We start from the raw sequence: 10563 nt of genomic DNA on the forward strand, positions 1-10563 counted from the left end.
GGGAAAGGCAATGTCAAAAATGCTAGCCTAGCTGCAGTAATGAGCCCATCAGTTTCTATGCCTGTTCGCCGCTTTTGCTGAACCTAATCCCACCACTCCACAGCAGTACGCCCGCACAGGTTCATCCCCAATGTTCCTGCTGCTTTTGACGGGCTTGGGTCGGGTAGGCTCTCTGGATCCATGAAACAAATATGGAAGTTATTAGATAAATGGCACTTGCAAAAAATCAAAACATTTATTTGAGCCGACACAAACCAGACAATGAGTGAGGTGCTTTGTACATATTATTACTCACTTTCCTCCACATAGTTAGCTCAAGTAGTTGGTCTCAAGGTCAGGACCCAAACCAGTCCGTCCCACAGAAACCGGTTTTCTCTGACGTTGCAGGCGTGGGCCACAAAGAACATATCTGCCGTTCAACTGGCCAACGTCCACCCGACTGGATGCAGCTTAAGTGCACAGGCAACAGCAGAGACAGAGGTGCCTGAAAGGCACTGTACTGCCAGAGAGTGGCAGGGGACACATGCCCCTACTGTGTGTCTGTCCTGTGCCATGAACCACCATGCCACGGAGCAGGGCACAGTACTTGGTGCCCGCCTCAACGCTCCAGCCTACCCACAGCCCCGGGACCCTCCTTGTACCTGTGAGGACGCTGCAGCTCAGAGAAACCTTCATGGATACGGGAGTCACAGAGACAGAGGTGGGGCTTGAAATAAAACTCTACTCATCGATAAATATTTACCAAGGGCTCGCTACGCACCAGAGTGCCAGGAAGCACTGGGGAATGTTAGAAATGCCCACAGGCAACCCACACCAAACCCGTCTTGCCTCCCTCTCCCTCTTTTTTATTGGGGGGAGGGGGCTATACGGCACATGCACTCACTAGAGAGAGATAGAGAAAGATAGAAAGAGAAAGTGAGAAATCACCCCTTGAGTGGATGGCCACATCCCTTCTCTATTCTCTCTCAGGATTTCAGGTACACACGCACATGCACCTGGCGTGTTTTTCCAGCCACTGGGTCCAGGATCAAATCAAACATGTAGGTGGCCATGTGGGGTCCAGCCACCTTAACCACCATGCCACAAGCTGGCCCCAAGCCGACTTTCTCTTTGCTTAAGGAGTAAGCTACCGTGAAACTGAAACATCCTTCAGAGACATTTTCAACAGCACTGTTTTAACTGGCTACACTGTTTCTTATATTACCCACAGACCACGGTGACCACAGTGAAAACCCAACGAGCGCGTGCAGGGGCAAGTGCGAAGACACAGCAATCTGTCCTTACACACGCGTCTGAAACGCTTATATTACCCACAGACCATGGTGACCACAGTGAAAACCCAACGAGCGCGTGCAGGGGCAAGTGCGAGGACACAGCAATCTGTCCTTACACACACGTCTGAAACGCGCCAGAGAAAACCCGGCTGGAGAGGACGCCTGCGGGTTCTGGGAGAGGACTGAAACCAGCAAGCGCTCTGGGAAGCTTCTGACGGTCTGGCAGATTTCACGGCAACAGTGAAATTTCAGAGAGCAGAAGTCAGCACCAAAGCTAGTTTGACATTAATAATAAGTGAGCTAATACACAGGCCCGTGTTTGCGCAGCCTGGCTGTGCTTACATGTCAGCTGGAAAGCAGGAAGGAAACCGGATTGAACTCCCATCCAATCTGCACCGTGACGATCGCGTTATCAGCAATGGAGCTAATGTCAGCATAAACCAGAGAACGCCCGGGGTTTGCAAGTGCCCTTTCCTTCCAACGACCGCCGTCATCCGTTCAGGGTAGAGTTGAGACTGTCTCCTTAAAGGAACAAGGGGGCAATTAGCATTGAGACTCCATAGAGAGCGGTCTGAACTGGCGGTCTAAACTGGCATTCACTCTCCAGCCACCCTGCAAGGCATCGTCGTCATTGAGAGAAGTGGAGTACATTTCTAAGGTCACATACCCGGGACAGAGGCAGAGCCATGCCCAAACTCAGATGAGAATTACTAAGTGTTCCACAGCACTGAGGAGCCTGCAAGGATACTAATAAAAGTGTAACATAAGAGGTGATCCTAAGACCTCTAAACATTACAATTTTACAATAATACGACCTCATCGCAGAGAACACAGACTGAAACACTGGTTTGGATTATAGACTGTTTTAGGACCTCACACGTACTCTACAACAATGTCAACCTTTCCAAAATTCCTGGGAAGGTCATTGTGAGTGAGAACATGAAATGCCTTGAAAGCAAAACACTAGGCTTCCGAATGGAAAAGGAACAAATAACTTTAACGTAGTATTATCAACAGAGAGCCACGTCAGAAAGCAGCTCGTCCTGTTCCAAATCAGCGCTGTTAAAAAGACCGTGACCACAAGTGCGGACCGGCTCGGGCAGCACCTCCAGGGGCCACTGCATGGACCGCTCACCCCTGTATGAACACAGAAGGGTAATGCGGTTCCAGAGCCAAACAAGTCGGGAAAACGCTGGTTCTGCTAACCCTGCTTTTTACTGATGACTGGCAGAACAAGGGAGGGGCTCCCAGCTTGTGGACCCCGGCCTTCCTCAGCTTCGATCCCCCGGCTCTTCCCCTAGCTTCGCCATGTGGCTGGGACACCATGGGCTGTAAATACTAGAAAGTCCTACACGTGGGGGTCTTAGAACAAAGCCTTGGAAAGTGCTCAACAAATGTTAAATGGTTACTAATAGAAGTTCAGGGAGCCTTTTTTAAAAAAACAAAAATTTGGAGAAGTTTTTGCATTAGGGCACATGTGCTCACCAGAAAGAGAGACAGACAGACAGAAAGCGAGAAATCACCCCCCCACCCCCCGGGGGATGGCCACACTGCAATCCCTTCTCCTCCATTCTCCGCTTGGGATCTGGGGCACACACACATACGCGCCCAGTGTGAGTTTAAGCCACCAGGTCTGGGACTCGAACCATTGTCGACTATGTGGGAGTCCAGTGACACAGCCTTACACCAACTTCTGGTCCCAGGAGGAGCCTTTTTTTTTTTTTAAAGAATTATTTATTTAATTGTATTTATTAGTATTATTATTTTTAATTTGCTATAGGGCACATGTACCCACCAGAAAGAGACAGAGAGAGAGAGAGAAAGCAAGACTCCAGGTCCAGGACTCAAACTGTGGTCAGCCATATGGGAGTCCAGAGCCTCAACCACACCACCGCCTGCTGACCCGGGGAGCCTTTATTAATCTGATGTAAACTGATGCTGTGAATCACCAGGGAGGGGGGTTACAGAACGCAGTTCCCCGACTTACATGATGACTGAACCCATCTCTGTACAAACACCCCACAAGAAGAATGGTACATTTCTTTAAAGAAACAAACGAAAAAACCTCTGAGAAAATTCCTTCACTAAAAATAAAATCTTTTTAGAAAAGACTGAGTTGTTCTCCCCCAAATTTTCCTTAACGCTTACCTGCTACTCCTTGTCTCTTCTAAAAGATGACAAAAGGAAGGATGCAGGGCAGGTTGGCCTAGAGGGAAAACGGTGAGATGTGGCCTCTTTCCCGCGTTCTGTTACCCTGTGAAAGGCAGAGACGGCTACGCCGTAAGGCAGTCGGCTCCCACAGCAAATCTGCTCTTGGTTTCCAGGCAGAATTTCAGAGTCCCTTAGTGCCCTGCCAAGACATCAGGTCCATCATTCTAAATGTTTCATGATCCGAGTAAGTCTGAAGCCTATTTATTTATTATTATTACTTATACACTTAATCGCTATATATCATTAGACAGACAGAAAGCGAGAAATCACCCCCCCACCCCCCGGGGGATGGCCACACTGCAATCCCTTCTCCTCCATTCTCCGCTTGGGATCTGGGGCACACACACATACGCGCCCAGTGTGAGTTTAAGCCACCAGGTCTGGGACTCGAACCATTGTCGACTATGTGGGAGTCCAGTGACACAGCCTTACACCAACTTCTGGTCCCAGGAGGAGCCTTTTTTTTTTTTTAAAGAATTATTTATTTAATTGTATTTATTAGTATTATTATTTTTAATTTGCTATAGGGCACATGTACCCACCAGAAAGAGACAGAGAGAGAGAGAGAAAGCAAGACTCCAGGTCCAGGACTCAAACTGTGGTCAGCCATATGGGAGTCCAGAGCCTCAACCACACCACCGCCTGCTGACCCGGGGAGCCTTTATTAATCTGATGTAAACTGATGCTGTGAATCACCAGGGAGGGGGGTTACAGAACGCAGTTCCCCGACTTACATGATGACTGAACCCATCTCTGTACAAACACCCCACAAGAAGAATGGTACATTTCTTTAAAGAAACAAACGAAAAAACCTCTGAGAAAATTCCTTCACTAAAAATAAAATCTTTTTAGAAAAGACTGAGTTGTTCTCCCCCAAATTTTCCTTAACGCTTACCTGCTACTCCTTGTCTCTTCTAAAAGATGACAAAAGGAAGGATGCAGGGCAGGTTGGCCTAGAGGGAAAACGGTGAGATGTGGCCTCTTTCCCGCGTTCTGTTACCCTGTGAAAGGCAGAGACGGCTACGCCGTAAGGCAGTCGGCTCCCACAGCAAATCTGCTCTTGGTTTCCAGGCAGAATTTCAGAGTCCCTTAGTGCCCTGCCAAGACATCAGGTCCATCATTCTAAATGTTTCATGATCCGAGTAAGTCTGAAGCCTATTTATTTATTATTATTACTTATACACTTAATCGCTATATATCATTTAGATTGTAAAGAGACTTTACCCAGCACATACACCTTAGTCCGCCCCAGTTGAGAATACTCTACACGTCCTCATCAACAAATAATAAACCAGGACCAGCAGTTAGCATGGCTGTGTCGCTGGACTCCCATGTAGTCGACCATGGTTCAAGTTCCAGACTCGGCGACTTAGTACTCACACTGGGTACATGTGCATTCAAGCCCAAGATCCCAAGAGGAGACTGGAAGAGAAGGGATTGCAGCATGGCCATCCCCTCTGAGGGGTGATTTCTCTCTTTCTTTCTCTCTATCTCTCTCTGTCTTTCTGGTGAGCGCACATACCCTATAGCAAAAACCTCTCAAAAAATAATAATAATAATAAACCATATCTGTGTCCTACAAATGTCTTAGTTCTCTTTTTTTCCCCAAATTCCTTTTCCTATACTCTTGCCCTCCCATACTCTCCTTCCACTTTGTCTCTAGTGTCCATAACAATTTTTAATGCTTTTACATCCTCCAGTCTTTCAGTCTCTACCATAGAGTGCAGACAGTCAGTATATGTTAAGTGGAGACATACGATGTCTCTCTTTCATAGCCTGACTTGCTTCACTCAGCAACAAATCTTCCATATTCGTCCACTGGCTATCAGATTCCAGGGCCTTGTTGTTTTTTATGGCTGAGTATTATTCCATGGTGTTTATGTGCCACACTTATTCAATCCATTCATGTTTGAGGACATCTGGGTTGGTTCCACGTCTTAGCAATCATGAATAAGGCTGCAATGAATACAGATGTGCAAGCACTTTTCCGACTGAGCGTTCTCCTGTCCTTTGGGTAGATACCCAGGAGTGGAATTGCTGGATCATATGGTAGCTCTATTTGTAGGTCTCTGAGGAACCTCCATATATATTTTTCTCCACAGTGGCTGGACCAATTTACATTCTCACCAACAGTGTAAAGTGTTCCCCTTTCACCACATCCCCTCTAGCACTTATCAGTTTTTTTTTTTAATCTTCACCATTCTGACTGGGGTTAGGTGGTATCTCATTGTGGCTTCGATCTGCATCTCCCTTATGATGAGGGATGTTGAGCATTTCCTCATATGCTTTTTGGCTATTTGTATGTCTTCCTTAGAGAGTTGTTTATTCAGCTCATTTTCCCATCTTTTAATTGGGTTAATCTTTTTCTTCTGGGTAAGCCATTTGAGTTTCCTGTGTATTCTGGTTATCAGTCTCTTATCACAGTTAACAAAAATCCTCTCCCATTCTGATGGTTGTTGACTCACACTAATTACAGTGTCCTTTTCTGTGCCTGAAGTCTATTTTAAATATTCCAAGGACTATGTAGTGTAACCTTTGGTTTTAAGACAGGCATTTTTAAACAGGTAAAGCTTAGAGAGTAACATTTTGTGATTTTATGAATTGAAATATTTTCTAATATTAAAACTATGACAGACTTCAAAAAGTTCATGGAAGAGTAGAATTAAAGTACAGAAAAAATTTGAAATCCATGCAATTTTTTCACATGCATTTCTCATGAACTTTTTTGAAGATCCCTTAGAGTTTTTGTTTTGTTTTGTTCTTAGGTTTTTGCCATAGAGCACGTACACTCAACAGAAAGAAACAGAGAGAGGGAGAGTGAGAAATATCCTCCCCACTGCAAGGAAGGATGACCACGCCACAATCCCTTCTCCACTCTCCTCTCAGGATTTTGGTCATGCATGCGCACATGCCTAGAGTGATTTTTTTAAAGAATTATTTAATGTTATTCATCATTGTTATTATTTTTTCATTTTGACCCCAGAGCAACAGAGAAAGAGGGAAAGCAAGAAAGCAAGCTGCCAAGTCCAGGACTTGAACCAGAGTCAGCCATGTGGGAGTCCGGCACCTCAACCACTCTGCCACCTGCCAACACCCCAGTGGAGAAGCGATTGCGGCATGACCATAACGCCCGGGGGGTGATTTCTCGCTTTCTGTCTCTATGTCTCTCTCTGTCTGTCTGGCGAGCACACGCACTCCATAGCGAAAACTTCAAAAAAAAAAAAAGCAGACACGGGACTAGCAGTTAGCGTAATGGCTGTGTCGCTGGACTCCCATGTAGTCGACCGCAGTTTGAGTCCCAGACCTGGTGGCTTAAACTCACATCGGGAGTGTGTGCATGCGTGCCCAAGATCCCAAGAGGAGAATGGAGGAGAAGGGATTGTAGAAGGCCGCCTGCCCGGCACCGTGACCAGCCCACCCAAAAACTCCAGCCGTCTCTGCCCATAACCAGCCTATTCTGCTCTTCGACTGAACACTTGCTCAGTTATGGCTGAGTCTACGCCCTGAGGTTCCAAATGAGGCTTTTTGCTCTTTCTTTATAGATTCAGCGTTAGCAATTCACTGATGAGGGGCCGGCAGGAGGTGTGGTGGTAAAAGACGCTAGGCTCCCACATGGGTGACTGCAGTTGGAGTCCTGGACCTGGTGGCTTACTTTCTCAATTTCCCTCCCTCTCTGTTTCTCTCTATAATAATGGATGACGTTAAATACAATAATTCTTGGGACCAGCAGTTGGCATAATGGCTGTCGCTGAACTCCCATGTGTAGTTGACCACGGTTCGAGTCCCAGACCCGGTGGTTTAAACTCATGCCAGGTGCATGTGCATGTGTGCCCAAGATCCCAAGAGGAGAATAGAAAAGGGATTGTGGCATGGCCATCCCCCCAGGGGAGTGATTTTTCACTTTCTGTCTCTCTGTCTCTCTCTGTCTTTCTGGCAAGCACATGTGCCCTATAGCAAAAACCTCTCCAAAAAGAAAATAAAGTAATTCTTAAAAAAAAGAAATTCACGGAACTGGCAGGTGACATGGTGGTTAAGGGCACTGGACTCCCACATGGCAGATGGCGGTCCAAGGCCTGGACCTCATGGTTTGCTTTCTCACCGTTCCCCCGCCTCATCCCCATCCCTCTCTGGTCAAATTAAAATAAATAAATAATAAACTTAAATAAAATAATTTTTAAAAACAAAATTCACTGACAGAAACAACCATAAAGCTGAGAGGCCAGATGGCAGCCCAGGAGTAAAACAAGGTGCCCTGCTGTACTCTCCAGGCGACCTGAGTATGCCAGGAACCCGGGCCCCAAGCAGGAGCTGGCTGGAAGCGGGGCTGGGTCCTGGGGTCAGGACCCTGCTGGGGTGCTATCTCTGACTCCTGGAGGAAATAAATAAACTTTAAAACAAAGGCGGAGGCCGGCAGGTGGCATAGTAGTTAACATGCTAGACTCCCACCTGGCTGACTGCAGTTTGAGCCCTGGACCCAGCACCTTGAAACTCACACCAGACGCTTGTGCATGCATGTCCCAAATCCTGGGAGAATGGAAAAGCACATGCACTTGAAATCCCAGGAGAATGGAGGAGAAGGGACTGTGTGTGGCCCTCCCCCGGTAAGGGTGATTTCTCACTCTCCCTCTTACAGTTTTTCTCTCTCTCTTCTCCAGCGAGCTCGTGGGCCCCATGACAAAAACCTTAACTAACTAACTAAATACAAAGTGGCTGAAATTCAACTGGACTTCATACGTAACAATGAATAAAGGAAGTGGGGCAGACTCCCAAAGTATTTCTTGGAGCAGCAGAACAAGCCTAACGTTCAAGTCAGACATGGCTGACCCAACCATTTACTAGCTGGGAGACCACCAACAGTTTGCCAGTCTCTGTGAGCTGAAGTTCCCCTTCGTTAGATCAGAAATTAAATACCTGTTTTAGTGGGAAAAGAAGTACTCCAAGTATTTACGAAATGGAGAGGAGGGTAAGCTGGGTAAAGTCACTCTTTTAAACATACTGCACTTGAAAAAGTAACTTCGGGGCAGCAGTCAAGGTGGCTGGAACCCACCAGGCCACCAGCACAGTTCCTGTACTGAACCGAGGGCTTGGAAAATAGGCCAATGTGTATGTGCGCGTGCTCAAAATCTCTAGCAGGTAGTGTAGTGGTTAAGGTGCTGGACTCCCACATGGCCGACCACAGATCAAGTCCCAGACCTGGTAGATAAAAAATCACGCTGGGCGTGTATGTGCCCGAAATCCCAAGAGGAAAATAGAGAGCAAGGAATTGCAGTGTGACTATCCCCTCAGGAGTGATTTCTCACCCTCTTTCTCTTTCTCTCTTTCTCTGTCTCGGGCACATGCGCCTGACAGCAAAAAACTTCACAACAAATCTTTCAAGGTAGTCTACAAACACAATAAACATTTTAAAAATAAAAACATTTGCGGGGACCAGCAGTTAGCGTAATGGCTATGTCGCTGGACTCCCGTGTAGGCCACCACGGTTCAAGTCCTGGACCCATTGGCTTAAACTCACGCCGGGCACATGTGCATGTGTGCCCAAGATCCTGAGAGAAGAATGGAGAAGGGATTGCGGAGTGGCCATCCCTCCTATGGAGTGATTTCTCGCTTTCTGTCTTTCTGTCTCTCTGTCTTTCCAGCGACCGCAGGCGCCCTGTAGCAAAAACACCTCTCAAAAAAGAAGCCAGCAAGTGGTGTGGTAACCCATGCGCTGGACTCCCGCACGGTCATCCACGGTTGGAGTCCCAGACCCAGTGGCGTAAAACTAAAGCCCAGCTGTGTGCATGGACGCCGAAAATCCTAGAGAATGAAGGGACTGCAGTGTGCCCTCTGGGGATGACTCCTGTCTCTCCAGCAAGAGCAACAGCCTATAGCAAAAATCTCTAATTAGGATTCTTGCAGAAACTCTTCCTAAAACATCTACACATTAAAGACTCTCAATAAAATATATTCTCACATCTCTATTCTATGTTTATTTTTAAGAGAAGTTTTTGGGAAAGGGTGTGTCCAATTGCCAGACAGAGAGACAGAAAGCAAGAAATCACGCCAAGGGGATGGCCACGCCACAATCCCTTCTCCTCACTCTCCTCTTGGGGTGTTGGGCACACATACACGCACCTGGCGTGAGTTTAAGCCACCCAGTCTGGGACTCAAACTGTGGTCAACTACATGGGAGTCCAGTGATATAACCATCACACCACCTGCTGGTCCCTCACACTTCCGCTCTTTACCCCTTCCAAATCTTCTTAAATTCAGATAAACGAGCCCTACAAGAAGCAAAGTTAAATATTTCTTTTTCTGAAGGTTAGCATTATCAAGATAGAGACAAAGGAGAACAAGGAACTCAGTTTTTAGACCCCACTCCACCAAACAGACCAAGGAGGCAACCTGAGCAGAAGCATTTCCATGTGTATAGTGATGCTAATCGCACCATTTGGAAGCCTCAGGTTTTCCTGGCTTTTGCTTCCAACGCAAAATGGTGAAAGGTCAGTTCTAGCAAATGAAAGGGAAATTCGGTACCTTAATCTTTTGACTCTCAAGATAAATTCAGATTCAGGTCAGAGAATATTTTTCACTGAACAATGAGAATAGAAATATAAGCATTACCAATTACAGCAAATAAGGGAAAATATAAGCTCCACCTCTAAAGAAAAGATTTCCTTGAGTACACTGAGATAGATTCATTTAATCGATTCAGGTTCTCACCTTACACTACAGATTACGGTGAGAATTAACAAGTTTCTCTTCCATATTCTAAAAGATGACTTAGTGAACCCATCAAGCTGCACAGCAGTCCTGCAGGTAAAAAAGGTGTCATTTTAAAACCACCGAAGTGCACTGAGACCGCCAGGCTGGCAAGGTGGCACTGGGTGGCCGGCCTCAGTGACTGAGCACAGACGTCACAAGGCGCCAGTCCCCACAGGGATGCCCAACTTCAACAATTTCCGTCAGCTTGTAAGAGGGGAAACCATGGAAAATGGTTTATTTGGGGGCAGAAAAAATGTGAGACCTATGCACTTTTTTTCATAACTGTGCATCTCCCATGTAGGTTCGAGTGTGCGCGTCACACTGGCACTGAAGA

General features: G+C 46.6%; 1 protein-coding gene across 5 annotated transcripts in view; it reads right to left on the minus strand.

Annotated features, from left to right (window-relative positions):
* Positions 1 to 10563, minus strand: part of SHLD2 (shieldin complex subunit 2) — a 73684-nt gene extending 63121 nt beyond the window's left edge. For 3 of the 5 annotated variants that reach the window (XM_027771531.1, XM_027771534.1, XM_027771535.1), the window contains exons 1-2: positions 3423 to 3654; positions 1617 to 1796 (exon numbers count right to left, since the gene is read on the minus strand). The gene's annotated coding sequence lies outside the window, so the exon portion shown is untranslated. Of the gene's footprint in view, positions 1 to 1616; positions 1797 to 3422; positions 3656 to 4380; positions 4583 to 10187; positions 10278 to 10491 lie in introns of those variants that run through there. The other 2 variants (XM_027771532.1, XM_027771536.1) reach the window with 2 other exon arrangements.

Source organism: Tupaia chinensis, unplaced genomic scaffold (genome assembly GCF_000334495.1).
Source record: "Tupaia chinensis unplaced genomic scaffold, TupChi_1.0 Scaffold000221_1, whole genome shotgun sequence".
In the NCBI taxonomy this organism is placed as follows: Eukaryota; Metazoa; Chordata; class Mammalia; order Scandentia; family Tupaiidae; genus Tupaia; species Tupaia belangeri.